Below are 14521 nucleotides of genomic sequence, written 5' to 3'. Positions count from 1 at the left end.
TCCTGGGTGACTTTGGGCAGGTCACGACCCCTCTGCGCCGGCCTGAAGTGTGTCCACTTTCCCCCAGGAATCTTTTCCCTGAGTCTGGACCCCTCTCCTCCCCCACCCCCGGCCAGCACTGTCCACAGATCAATCCCTCGCTCCCTCCTCCCTCCATCAGATCCCCGCTTTCAGCAAGAAAGGATCTGAGGGACGCACGCCTACTCAAGCCCTAATGATGAATAATGGCTTAATGTGGGTGTTTACAGGGGACGGCCATGCTGCTCTAATGGAGGAATTTCAGGCACAGACCAGAGCCAGGGAGGCGAGGGGCTCAGTCCCCTCTCCTGCTCCCCCACCTCCGGATCCGCCCAGCCCAGCGGCTCAGCTCCCCCGCCTCAGCCCTGGCCAGGCTGGACTGGATGCTGCAGCCAAGGCAGACAGACTGCAGTTTGGTGGGGTGGGAGGTGAGACCCTGCAGCCACAACCCGAGTACCAGGTGGCCTGGGGCCGGCCGTGGAAGTGTGTGTATGCGGGCCACCTGGGCCTGTGGCACTGTAGGAGGCAGGTGGGGAGGTGGGCGGCTTCCTGGTGGCGGGGGTCTTCTGAGCAGGGGGGAACAGGGTGGCATCCTGGTGGCAGGGCGCACACACCAGTGGTCTGGCTCGCGGGAGTGAGGCTGGAACCTGAGGTGGGTGGCTGGGCAGAGGGACCAGGGGCGGGGGCCGGTGTGCCCTGAGCCGGGGGCCAGGGGAGTGGCCTGAATCTCTAGGGAGAGATGAAGCAGCTCTCCGGGTGGCGGACCTGTGCTCCTCCCAGGTGGCTCTGGAAACTTGATGGAAGGGGCTTCGGGGCCTGGAGGCCTGGCTTAACGCTGGAGGGGCCGTGAGGGATTCTGGGTAATGGCGGACACCAGCAGTCCGCAGGGGAGAATGGGCCCTGAGCCCGCTGTCCCCTCGGTCCCTCCAGGCCCTGCCCTGAACTAACCCCCCCCCCCGTGTCCCGCTGTGAGCGCCCCCCTTCCCCATCCTGACCCCCACGGGCTATGTGGGTCTGGGCACGCAGCTCCCCATCCTATGGCCCACTCTGCAGTCCCCAGGCTGTGCTGCCGCCCCTGGGGACATTCCCACATGACGGTGGCCCGGCTGGCACAGCGAGGCTGGAGTTATGGGGAGGAGGGGGCTGCGCACTCGAGGCCTTCATTTCCTGGAGCTTACGACTTCCCTGCGCAACTGCGGGAACTGTTCCCCCGGCTCCAACAGTCAGTTCCAGGGCAGTTCCGGGGCTGTCATTGCCCCGCAGGGATGCAGAGGGAGGCCCTGAAGGAGGGGGACCTCGAGGGCGGCCGGGGCTGTCCCCCGGGGGGACAGGCTCCGGGAGATGCCCAGGGTTCTCCCTCCCCCAAGTCTTGGCTTATAATACCTATTGCAAAGGGGGGGCGGGGACTGGTGCTCGATCATTCATTCATTCATCAAACGCCAGTGTCCACTGCAAGCAGGGGTCAGAAACGCACTGGGCCACTCCCTCAGGCGTTCAGCAGACTGTTAAAATCGTCCTTCTGCCTGCCACAGCGAGGTCCAGCCAGTCATTAGAAGACGGCACAGCTTTTCTGGCTCTGCGCTTACTCTTCCCACAAATATTTACCATGCTGCCCTGACGCTGGCCCTGTGCTGGGCCCTGGGGACGTGGCGATAAACAGAGCCCGGGCCCCTGTGGAGCTGGCCTTCTGGGGCGGGGGTGGGGACAGACCATGGTGGGGCAAATCTGCAACATGGTGTCAGGGCGTGGTGGGCACCAGGAGAAGACCACGGCAGGATGGTGGAAGGGGTGAGTGTCGCCGTGGACGGGCCCCGGGGAGGGGTCCTCCGAGCAGGGGCATTTGGTGGAATGGAAGAAGGAGGAGAGACTGGGTACCAAATGCTTCCCCACAGGGGAACAGCATGGAGACGGGTCCAGAGGTGGGGCCTTGCAGTCCAGGCCCCGGGAGGACAGGCAGAGGGTGACCTGGGGAAGGGCCGCCTGGGGCAAGGCCTGGGGAAGGTGGAGTGGGGCTGTCCCAAGTTGCACAGCCCCCCGCGAAGGAGCGCAGCCTCGAACCCAGGACTGCCCCGGGCTTGGGCACCTGTGGGGGATAGGCCAAGGTGCCCTGGGGTGGACGCAGCCCACTGCTGGGGCCCGCTTAGCAGGTGGGGCGCCCCCTGCTGGGCTCAATCAGCACCCTCCTGTGGGGGCGGCCCGCCCACATGTCCTCACCTCTCCTGCCACCGGGGCCTTTGTACCTCAGCTGCCAGGTCCTCCCTCGGGCCTGTTGGCCAGGTGCCCTGGCTGCCTGCCAGCTCTCGGCCACTCTGGGCAGCCGCCAGCCTGCCGCAGACTCTGGGCCTCCTTCTCCCCCGCCCCCTGTTCCAGCTGCTCTTCCTGGTAGGTGACAACTACAGGACCCTGTCCTGGCATCCCGTCTGCTTGGGGGTGGCTTGGAGCCCTGGGGCTGTGTCCAGCTCTCCTGAGACCCTCTGTGAGATGTGGTGCCTGTGGGTGGCCTTCCCGGGCACAGGTCTCAACCCTCAGCCTTACCCCGTGGTTCTGCCGTCACCCATGTCACCACGCACCGCGTCCCCTGCTCATCCATCCGCTCCGCCACCCTGCATGAGTCCCCACTCTGTGTTGTTCCAGTGAAAATCAATGGCTGGACGCCTTGTCCCGCGAGGCAGGGGACTGGACACTGAGCCCGGTTGGAACATGGGGGGTTGGAGGTTGGCGGCCGCCTGTGGGGTGTTGAGAGGTGGGGTTCGTAAGAACCCGGGAGGCCGTGGCGATGCCCTCACCAAGGACCCTACTCTGTCCTTGAACTTGCCAGCCTCCAGGATTGTGAGCCAAAATAAACTTCTTTATACATGACCCAGCCCCAGGAATCCCGTTACAGCACCAGAAAACCAACCGAGACAAAGTCAGGGATGGTAAGTGCTTCACAGAGAAGCAAGCAGGGGAGGGGGCGGTAGGATTTTCTAGCTACCTGTCATCCGTCTGTCACTGAAGTGATCATTCATACAGGCTGCTCAGGGAAGGGCTTTGCTATCAAGATGACGTTTGAACAGAGATCTGAAGTGAGGGCCGGAGCCGGCAGCTGTGCATTAGCAGCATTCCAGACAGAGGGACAGCAAATGCAAAGGCCCTGAGGTCAGTGCACATTGGGGGTGAGGGCGGGCAATCAAGGGACTCTGTGGTGCCGAAGTGGGGCGGGGGTGTGTGTAGAAGAAAATGTGGTCAGAGACGCGTGGAGGTGGCTTGACCTGAAGGTCTCTTTCCTGTGGATTGGATTTGTGCAGAGGCACCACACGAGCTGATGGGCTGTGGTGAAAGTGGAGGCGGCTGGGGATTCAGTGGACGACCAGGTGGGTGTCATGGTGGCATGCAGCAGTGGGGCTCAGGTGGCCCCGATATGCTGGTGGGTCAGAGGCGTGCGGGGGAAAGAGCTGGGTCAGGGCCCCACGCTGCCCCTCAGTCTCCTGGTGGACGCTGACATCCAACGCCTGGTCGCCACGGGGAGGGGGCACTGCGCCTGGGCCCTGGGTCGGGAGCTGGGGGAGGTCGGCCCCGGGGACTGAGGTTGGGAGGGTGAGGAGGGGGGAGGCCTGGGGCGGACTGAGGGGAGCAGGACGGGCAGAGGAGGAGCGGGAGGCCAGCAGGGCACAGCCGGTGGGCGCGGCAGGGGACCCTCCCCTGGAACCGCCTGGCTCAGCTCCATGGCCTGAGTGTCGCGGGGAGAAGATGGACTTCATGGTCATCTCCTGATAGGTCACTTTGACTTGACCCCTGGAGTGAGCGACCCCGAGGTTGCCACTGACCTTGAGCAAAGGCGCCTGGTGGGGGCCAGGCGTGGGCTGGGCTGGAGGAGCTCCGGACCCTGGGAGGGGGCAGGAGGGAGGGACAGGATGGCGATGGCCGGATTGTGGCAGTGCACTTGCCTGTTCACCCTCCCCGCCCGGCAAGGACGCTCTCGACCAAGGCTCCGGAGGGGATTGTGTCAAGAAATGCCACCAGAGCACTCGTCACACGAGATGGCCACGCCTGCCCCTCCCCACCTCCTCTCCTGAGCCCGCCCAGCCTGGAGCCCGAGTGTCTCCATGGTGGGGGAGGACGGGGCAGCTCCCAGGCCGGGGCTGCCCACCTGCCCCAGCTCCTGGTGGCCCTCTCGGACCCCTGCGCTGGGCCCCCTGAAGGCTGTGTCGCTGTGTTGGGCCCACGGGTTGCGGGGGGCAGGGGGACAGAGGAACAGCCCGCCAGTGCGGGCAGCCACCGCCACACCTGCAGAGGCGGCCCACGGGCCCTGCTGGGCCAGAGCTGCCCTTGGTACTGGACACTTGGTACTGGACACGTGCAGCTGGGGGTCCTGTGGTGGGTGGGGTGAAGGCCGGTGGTCTCCAGGGGACTTGGGCCAGCCGCTCTCCACCCCCATGAAGCATTTCCACGGGGAGGCGGTTCCCAGCCCTGGACGGGGCCAGCGGGCCCTGCTCTCCAGTTCTTCCCCTTGTCCAATCCTGTGGGACATTCCCTAGTGAGCCAGACGGGGGCTTAGAGATCAGAATGACGAGTCATCAGGACACAAACCCCGCCCCAAGGTGCTCGCCGTCCAGGGGCCAGCAACACTCACAGCACTTACAGAGCACCTCATGTGTACACTTGCAGCACTTACAGAGCACCTCATGTGTACACTCGCAGCACTTACAGAGCACCTCATGTGTACACTCGCAGCACTTACAGAGCACCTCATGTGTACTGTATACCCATTTAGCTCTTCAGTATCAGATACTGGACATTATTGTGAGCCAAGCCCTGGGAATCAAACGCACGTACCCACAGACGCACGTGCGCGTGAACACACGCACACGCACACGCACACGCACACGTTTTTACATTTTTCAGTATCGGGGATGAAACCCAGGGCCCCACACTTCCTAGGCAAATGGCTTTACTACCGAGCCACACCCTGGTCCTTATTTTAAAAAGCTGTTTGTTTGTTTTTTAATTTTGGGACAGGGTCTCACTGAGTCACCCAGGTCATTCTCAGCCTCCCAGGTCCTGGGGTCCCAGGGGCACAGCCAGGCCTGGCTGGGGACAGCGACCGTCTTCCTAAACCCCCAGACAAGAAGCAGCTAAAGTGAAGCACGGCACAGGGAAAGCTCGGGTCTATGTGGGCCACGTGGAGGGCCACCATGCAGGGCCACCTGGAGGGCCACCATGGAGAGCTACCTGGAGGGCCACGAGGAGGGCCACCATGCAGGGCCACCTGGAAGGCCATGTGGAGGGCCACCATGCAGGGCCACGTGGAGGGCCACCATGCAGGGCCACCTGGAAGGCCATGTGGAGGGCCACCATGCAGGGCCACGTGGAGGGCCACATGGAAGGCCACCATGCAGGGCCACGTGGAGGGCCACATGGAAGGCCACCATGCAGGGCCACGTGGAGGGCCACATGGAAGGCCACCATGCACGGCCACCTGGAGGGCCACTGGAGGAGGCGGTGACGCAGCCCATCCCTGAGAGGTGAGGAGGAGTGGACGCGGGCAGCAGGCGAGGTAGGAGTTGGGGGAAGACAGCGTGAGCAGGGAGCCCTGGGACAGGACCCGGGAGCAGTGCCAGCAGAGTGGCGGATTCTACGGCGGTGAAGAGCGGGGGAGGCACCCACGACGGCGGCCGCAGCGGCCGGCCCATCGCCATCTCCCCTTCTTGCTGCATCCCCATGACTGCCCTCTGCTCGCCCCGTGTCAGCCCCTCCTCTCCGAGCAGTGGTGAGTCTAGAGCAATCAGAGACACTCCTTCTCCTCATCGGTAACTGGCTTAGAAGTATCAGGTGACACAATTCTGGTCACTGATATATAAAGAGATATCTTCCAGGGGAGCTTCTAAGGAAATATTTTTGCTCTTAAAAAAGAGAGGCCTGATGGAGAGACTTGTTGTTTTCTGCATGTGTGAGTAGGTGATGGCTGGAGCAACAGCAGCCATCTGGGGATGATGAAGGGAGACAATCCAAAGGACCAAAGAAATCCATTGAACTGTGACACTGACGGACCACTGGATTGACCGGCCCTGGGTTCAGAATCCAGTTCCAACCTGGACTTCCTCAGACTCTCATCCTCTCTTCCGTGAACTGCTCAGATCTGTCTGGCTGAGCCCTCCGCTGAGGCCCGGGTCAGCTTCTGAATGACACAGACCCAGCTACTCCTTCCTCCAGAGCCGGGCACACAGCGGGCCTGGGAGGGACCTGCTGCAGAGGCTCCGGGGCTGCTGGGGCACGAGTGTCCACCTCGCGGAGCGGCTCTCGCTGTTCTGGTTTCTGTGGCTCATCTCAGCTCCGGCATCACGGGGCCACACCACGCGGTGTCCTCTGGGGCCCGGGGCGGCCTGCGCGTCCTTTCTTGATGAGTTAATGCCCTGGCACCATCGCGGCCAAGGTCCACTGCCAGCTCACGCTCCTGGCTGCCCTCTGTCATCTGGCTGTGTCCCCGGGGACAGAGCAAGGGCTTCTCACCTGCCAAGACCCAGGGGAGGGGCCGGTGACCTCCAGACAGGACAGCGGTCACCTTCGCGGCGCAGCCCGGGCTCCTCACTCCTGCCTCCTCCCAGGGTCCCCGACCCGCAGCCGCCTCCTCAGGGCGGAATTCAACATCCAGGGGCCCCGAGACCTCAGGGCCGGCTTGGGCCCCAGTCCTGTTACTGTACCGTAACCCGCCAGGTCCCCTGCATCCCAGGCCTCAGTTTCCTCATCTGAGAAACGGGGACACCGCTACCCACCCCCCGCCCCGGGCCAAGGTGAGGAGTCCTGCAGGCGGTGCGTGTGAAGGGACCAGAGTCCACGTGGAGGGCCACGAGGAGGGTCACCATGTCGCGAGTGTGCGACACCGACGGTCAGCCAGTGTGGGCTGGGCGGTGGCTCGCCTGGCGTGTGCGAGGCCGCGGGTTCGACCCTCGGCACCACATAAAATAAATAAATCAAAATAAAAGTATCGTGTCCACCTGCAGCTAAAACGTAGACATGAAAACAGCATCCGCTGTGTGGTCATCTCTGGCCACTTGACAAGTGCTGCGGGACCCCTGTCGTATGCAGAGCCTCTGGCTGGGCCAAGGCGCGGAGACGTCGGTCCCCAGCCGAGCACTTGTCAGCCGTGGATACTGGGCAAGGGCCAAGCGGGCCTCTAGGGCACCGCGCCAAGGGAGTGGAGGCCCTGGGGAGGGCAGCGGGCTCCCGCGTGGGCGCCAGCCTGGGCCCCGGGAGCAGGGCGAGCAGCGGAAGAGGCGGGTGGCTCGCTGCCTCCCTCTGTCCCCCTCTGTCCTCCGTCCAGGCTTGGCTCCTGGGCCTGCCCTTGAAGTGGTGCCTGGCATCTGGCTCCTGTCTGTCCGTCCCCGTCCCAGGGCACTGAGCCCACTGAACCCCGAGCCCGGAGCCCTCTGTGCTTGGTGGCTGCCCGCTCCCTGGGGGTCACTCCACCAGCTCATGCGCCCCTGGGGGCCAGGCGCCTGGTCTCCGCTGGCCTCGCCCCTCCCTGGCCCTGCCCAGGTGGAAAGCCCCGCGGAGCCTCAAAGAAGGGGCCAGATCTGCCCCGCGGCCAGCGGCCTGGACACTCGCGTTTTCATTGCTGACCTCGCGTGTGGGGTGCTGTGCTCGGTACCCCGGCCCCGGAAGAACCCCTGCACACAGTAGGCGCTCAGTGGGAGTGGAGTGGGCAGCACGCGGGCTGCTCTGTGGGGTGGGCCGTGGGCTGTGCTGGGGGCCCGTGGGGTGCGCGCGGGACCCAGGTGGCACCTCTCGGGTGTGTGTCGTGGGCTGGGACACGCCGCGCTTCCCGCTTGGTGGCCAGGGACAAGCCCCGGGGAAGGTGGGCGGCTGGGGACGGGTGGTCAGAGCCGGGTCCCCCGCCCTCAGGAACAGTCGCCGCATCTGCAAAGGCCGCCGGGTGTCCACTGGCCGCAGGCTGCGCGGAGCCGGCTCCGGGCACCTCCAGAGGCCCCGGCTGGGAGGCCTGGGCCCTCCCGAGCCCTCCCCGGGGACCGGGCAGCCCGACGTCCCACTGAGAGTCCCAAGGGCCCCAGGCTGCTGTCCAGCGCCGTGGCCTTCTGGACGGGCACTGCTGCTGCCCTCACGCTCCAGAGGAGAGCGGACGGGCTGGCCCCAGTCACGCCCTGGGAGTGTGTGGAGCCGGGACAGCTGACCTGCGGCCCCCAGCCCTGGGCCTGCAGGACCCGACCCACCCCACGCCAGCGTCCCACCACGTCTGGTGGAGCCACCTCCCGGGACGGGGACGCAGGGACGTGGAGCCACTGCTGCTGAGGGCTTGGTGGCTCCTCCCCCACTGGAATGCCCTTGTCCCTGCTGCCCCAGGGCCACACTGGCCCCCTTCAGGGCCAGCCCACAGCCCCTGTCCGCCTCCCGCTGCCCCCACGGGGAGCTCGCTGTCACCTGAGCCCAGGGCCCCGCGGCCCTCCGCGGCCTCCTCCGCGGCCTGCCCACCCGCTGTGGGCACCTCTGCTGCTGCCCCCTGCCCAGAGGGTGCTCCCCGGGGTGCAGGAGGGGCTGCCCGCCGTGTGGATGGACGACACGGTGGCCAGCTGCCCGGTCACTGTCACACCACCCTCCCAGGCTGCCCTCCACGCTCCGCTTGCTCCACTTCCTGAGTTGGCGAACATTTCCTGAGCACCTACTATGCGCCGGGCATCCTGGAGGCCAAGGAGGCAGCGAGGGGAGCCGGGCAGTCTGTGCCCCGGGGCTGCCCAGGCCCGGGAGGTGCAGTGGGAGGCGCCCGTCAAGCCAACAGTCCCACCCACGGGCGACTCCCAACCTGGTCAACCTGCCGGAGGACGCGCAGGGAGGCCCGGGTACAGTAGGGACAGGACCTCACTGGGGACGGGTGGGCTGGCCAGGAGGGCTCCCTGAAAGGCGTTTGGGGTGAACCTGCAGGATGGGTGGGCCACGCCTGGCGTGGGTAAGGGGGCCGCCGGTCAGGGCCAGGGTGGGGGCCAGGGCCTGGGGCGAGCCCTGGGCGGGCTGGAGGACCTGGGCTGCGGCTGAGGGCACCCAGGGCAGGCAGGCGCTCAGCAGGGACGGGAGCTGGCCGCGGGTCTAGACCGTGTGTGTTGCCAGACTAGCTGGGACGTGCCAGGCTGGACGCCGGCCAGCGAGGGAGCCAGTGTCCGGAGGAGAGGCCGGGGGTGGCCGGGACCAGGGAGGCCACTGGGGGACGGAGAGAGATGACAGTTTTGAAATATTGAAATATTTAGGAAGCAAAATGGGGCCGACATGGTGATGGATGGACGCAGGACGAGGGAGGCCGCCCCAGGAAGACTTCCGGTCCCACTGCCCTCGGGGCTGACGTTTATTGATCACCTACTACGGGCCAGCCCTGCCCTGCGCCGCGGCCCAGGACTCGCTTCCTCCTGGCAGAAGCCCCATGGAGTTCGCGGCCACTGTCCCTTCACAACAAGGAGGCTGTGGCACGGGACACAGGGGCTGGTCCCAGGTTCTGTCCCTTCTGGGGAGCAGCCTAACAGATCAGTGGGACAGAGACGGACGGACGGACGGAGGCGCAGCATCTGCCGGGCGGAGGGGGAGCCAGTGGGGACGATGTCGGGCAGCGGCCACACACCTCCACGGGTGCCAGGCACCCTGTGTCCCTGAGCTCGTAAGAGGTGACGCCGAGCTCCAGGCAGGACGCTTCACAGGGACGGTCACAGAGAACCCTCCCCACAGCTCCCCTAGACATTCCCATCACCGGAGAAGGGCTGTGGCTCAGAGAGGTGGAGGGACTTGCCCAAGGTCACACAGCTAGGTACTGCTGTCCATGAAGTTCAGATCATCTGTCACCAGGGGAGGGGGTGGGCAGGGCGGCTCACAGTGGCCGCCGCGAAGGACAGGTCTGCATGCGGCTCTGAGCATGAAACAGGTCCTCCTGGGTCACTGCTGGGCGTGACTGACCCCAGGCCTGGGTCCCGGCTTGAGGTCTGACCTCCCGTGCAATTTAGAAATGTGTGTGTGCGCGTGCACACACTGTGGCCACTGCTCACCTGCCCAGGGTGACCGTGAGGACCCTCCACTCCAGGGCCCAGGCCCGCACCTGTCCCCTGCCCCACCCCCGCCGGCCCGCCTTGTGCCGCAGGCAGAGCCGCTGTACATCATGTTGACAGTGGGAATTACATCCTGGGCGCTGTTCTACACCGCGCCCTGTCAGACTCACCGCAGCCCAGTGATCAGGACAAATTGAATACCGTCCTGGCCGTGTCAATATTTATTCCATTTTACACACGCCGCGGTGGGGGCAGGGCCCGTGGTGGTGCCCGCGAAGCAGAGCCCCAGGAGCTCGCTCCCTCCACCGCGGCCCCCTCCCCTGTCCCCTCCCCTCCCCCCTGGACTTTTCCTCATCAGTCACATTGTGAAATTCCGCCTCGATACAGAAAAGGGCACGGATCCTAAGTGCGCCGCATAACTAACGATTACAAAGCCAACCCAGGGATCCGCCCTTCCTCAGGATGCGGACACTCGCCCACGCTCAGCCACCCACTCCCCCATCTTCCAGACGCAGGGCCCCGGTTCCCTCCGCTGGCTGGCTTTGTGAGGGCCAGTTCCTGGCCCTTCTTTACTGAGACCATCTCACTGTGTTCCACTGAATGTCTCTGTGGTTTCTGGTTTTGCTCGTGGTTAAGATTGATGTAAATGGATGCCTACTGTATACCCTCTTTGCATCTTGCTTCTTTTTCTCCACATTATGTTTGTGAGATCTGTCTTTGTTCTCCTTTTCACTGCTGTATAGTACTTCATCCCATAAATGTGCCTGGTGGGCGGGTCCTTCCATCCACTCACCCTCTTCCACCTTCTCCTCCTTTTTCTCCCCCATCCCACCTCCTTGGCTGTCTGTCCCTTTGTTCACATGTGGCCACAGCTCCCCGTCCCCCTGGGGCCCTGGACTCTTCCCCCTCCCTGGCTCTGGGAGTGCGCCAGGGCCTGTTGAGTCTGCCTGCCTGCAGGTCCCCAGGGCAGACTGGGGGTGACACTCAGAGCCCCGGTCCTGGCAACCCCGGGGAAGAGGTCTGGCCTTCCACCCCCGCCCAGTGGTGGACACGAGCCTCTGGGCCAGGGTGAGAGGAGGTGGCCCCAGTGCCCAGGGCAGGGTGCAGAGCCACGAGGGGTGGGGACTGGAACCGGGGCCAGGCAGGACGCTCCCCAGCTGGCTCTGTCCACGAGGCCAGCACCTGGGCCTAGGGGGAGTCCACACAGGCCGAGGCAGGGAAGACCTGCCGCCGTGGGCCTTCAGGAGTCCCCAGAGAGGCTGCCCGGAGGTCCCAGGGGCCCGGTGACACGTCCCACCCGCTCTCCCTCGGTCTGTGTCTGCCTGGGAGCTGCGCTGATGAGGCCCATATTCAGGGCAGTTAATTTTTATTGCGACCAGAGCAGATGACATTAAGGAATGTGTCCCTCTGCAGAACGGGAGGAAGCTGTGGAGGCTGGGAGACCAGGAGCCTTGGTTGGAACTTGGCTTGGGTCCCATCATGCTGGGTGACCTTGGCAAGTCCCTGCCCTCTCTGGGCTCCTGTACAATAGAAGGTCAAACCACAGTTCCCAGGACTCATCAGAGGACCAGGGCCATGCTGCCAACAGAACACGGGACTTAGTGGAATGCGTATTCCAGGTCCCTGTGCTGCAGTGATGGTGACATCAACGCCACTGGGCAGCCAACCCGGGTGCTTCCAACGTGCCAGGGCCCGGGCCCTTGATGAGCCAGAGATAAGAGAGTGCCCGTTCCGACCTGGGGCTGGGCACGGTGCACTTCACTATCATGGTGATCTGTTCTGGATGGAAAACGCTGGGCACAGAGAGGTGAAGTCACTTGTCCAAGGTGACAGCCAGCCAGGACCGGGGGAGCCGGGATTTGAAGGAGGAAGGTCTCCGGAGCCTGTGCAAGTCCCCGGGGGGCTCCGGAGCAGCTTCCCCGTGGACCTGGGGGCCCCTGAGCAGTGGCCGGGATGCGGCCCAGTGGAGGTCAAGCAGTGTGCCCTACTGTGTGCCTGGCCTGGACTCGCTCTGTGGCCTCTGGTGGTCTGAGGATGTGGACCCCTCCATCCCCCGAGGCCTTCAGTTTCTCCAGCTGCTGCTGAGAGGGGCCGAGCCCGGGCGGGGGTCCACCCCCACGGAAGCCTCTGCCCAGGCCCCGGCCCCTCTGTCCTCTCTGCCCCCCCTGAAGGGACCCCATCTGCACAAGGAGTCCCCATCCCCCTGCAGCGCTTCAGGGAAACAGCCCCGCGAGCTGCTCCCGGGGGTGGGCGCGAGGGTCTGGGGACCCTGCGGGGAAGGAGGGTCCTTGGAGCCACCTGCTCCCGGCCAGTCCCCCTCTGCAGCCCCTGGAGCCCCGGGGTATGACTTGGGCGGGGCCCCTGACGGGGGGTGGGGGGGTGGGGGGGTGGGGCTCGGCCCAGCGCCCTGCACAGCACGTCCCCGCGTCCTGGGTGGCACTTGGCGCTCATATGAAACCTTCTGAAGCTCGGGCCTGACCTCGGCCGGAGACGCGGCGGGAAAGTCCCATCCTGAGCCGGGGCTTAGCTGGTGGCAGCAGGATCAGCGCCAGCTCCTCGCAGCCCATCTCCCGCGGTCCCCAAGGTCCCCACGATTATGCCACTGAAAACTCCGCTTTCATCCTGTCAACCTCGCGGTAAATCACAGCGGGAAGGCCCGGCCTCCTCCTTCAGCAGGACCCGCCCGCTCAGCCCGGCCCGGCGCCCTGCTCGGATCCACGGCCTCGGCCTCGCCTGGCCTCGCCTGACCTCGCCGCCGGCAGCTGGTGACCATGGCGAGCTCCTTAGGGAGGCCTGGGCTGGAGCCTCCTCAGCCCCAGACTCCAGAGCGGCTGGAGAGGCCAGAGCCGCAGTGTGGGCCTCCGGGAGGCCGAGCCAGGAGGCAGCGCAGCCTCAGCAACAGCCCGGGGCCTCACAACCTCTACTGCGCAGACTCCTCATTGCCCTCTGTGTACCTGGGGGAGCGCGGGCCAGCAGTGCAAGGTCGACTCCCAAGGTCACACGAAGGCAGCGGAGGCTCCAGGGCAGGTGCCCAGCACCAGGCCCACGGCCTCTCCCCTGTGGCTGCTCTTGGGGAGCCTCAGGCCTGGCCTCCCCCGATGCTGCCCTCTCTCTTCTGTCTGGCCCTGGCTTACACTCCTCCCGGGATGGGGAGGTCACTCCTTCCCGCGGGGCCCAGTATCTCTCTGACCACAAATAATCGATCAAGCCACAGACACCCAGGAGCACTCTCGCCCTTTAGGGTCCTCTGTGACCCGGCCGCCGAGTCCCTTCAGATGTGCTTTTCTCCACTCGCCAACGCGGAGGCCCTGGGTCCCCCCTCCTCCCTGGAGTCACCTGCCGCCTCCTTCCCACCCCAGGTGACCTGCCTGGAGACCCTCCCCGTCCGATGCAGAGAGGCACAGGGACAGGATGCACCCCCCTAGAGCCCAGGGGAGCTGGCAGCAGTCCCAGATCGTCTGCGGATAAAATCGTCAATAGAAAGAAGAGGAGCTGATGTTCACTGAGTGCGGTGTCACAGTCTGAGCCCCACGTGGGTCATCGCCTGACTCTCACAGGGCTCTGAGGCAGCTCCTATCCCTATTGCCATTTTGCTGTGGAGACCAAGCACAGAGAGGTCAGTTGACTTTCCCAAGATCACACAGACTGTCTGATGCCAAAGTCAACCTCCAAAGCAGGCCCCCCCATGTGGCCCCTCGGCCTTGGGCCAGAACGGGGAGCCCTGGTGACTCGGGTCTGCGGTCGGGCTGTCAACCAAAGAAACGGCCAGCCATCTGCCTGGCTTCCCCTTCTCCAATGGCCCCAGACACCGCACCCCAACTGCCAGGTCCATCTGGCTTCAGACTACGACCAAACCCCAAAACACAGGCCCCCACCTCCCCACACGTCCCCTCCCCTCACCTTACCACACGTCCCCTCCCCTCCCCTCCCCTCCCCTCCCCTCCCCACACGTCCCCTGTCCTCCCGCAGGGCGCACACACGTCCTCTCCTCACTCTCCTCCCATCTGGCTTTCACCCCACACCCACCAAGAGGGCGCGGAGGCCACAGTGCCCGCCACGTTGCTGGCTCCAGTGGACGGCCTCCAGTCCTCCTTGCTCTGGACCCTCAGGAGCATTTGGAACGTGAACCTGACCAATGGCTCCCTCCTCCCTAGGTGCCTCTGTCTCGCCTGCGGGTGCACCACCCTCTCTCTTTGCCTTGGGGTGCCCCCGGGCCAAGCCTTCGCCCACCACCAACACCACGATGTCCCCGTCCCCACTGAGCCCCGAGTCCAGAGCTGCCCGACTTAGATGTGGAACCTCACGCTCAGCCGCCCAAAGCCGGGTCCGTCCTCCAACCGGCTCTTCCCCGGGGTGTCCCAGCTCAGCGAGTGACCCCCGAGGGCCATGTGGTCAAGCCCGGAGGCTGGACGTCGCGCTTGGCGCCTGTTGTCCCCACACCTGCAGGGGACAACCAGGTCTGCCCCGCCTCCTCAGCAGCTCTCTGA

The 14521-nt window shown here is 65.0% G+C and overlaps 1 protein-coding gene across 1 annotated transcript in view; it reads right to left on the bottom strand.

The window, feature by feature from the left end:
- The window catches only part of Cdh22 (cadherin 22), a 112637-nt gene that overhangs the window by 64581 nt on the left and 33535 nt on the right, over positions 1-14521 (bottom strand). The window lies entirely within an intron of this gene.

Source organism: Ictidomys tridecemlineatus, unplaced genomic scaffold (genome assembly GCF_052094955.1).
Source record: "Ictidomys tridecemlineatus isolate mIctTri1 unplaced genomic scaffold, mIctTri1.hap1 Scaffold_3593, whole genome shotgun sequence".
NCBI lineage: Eukaryota > Metazoa > Chordata > Mammalia > Rodentia > Sciuridae > Ictidomys > Ictidomys tridecemlineatus.
The sequence above is the reverse complement of the archived record's forward strand: the minus strand, read 5'-3'. Positions and strand labels throughout refer to the sequence as shown.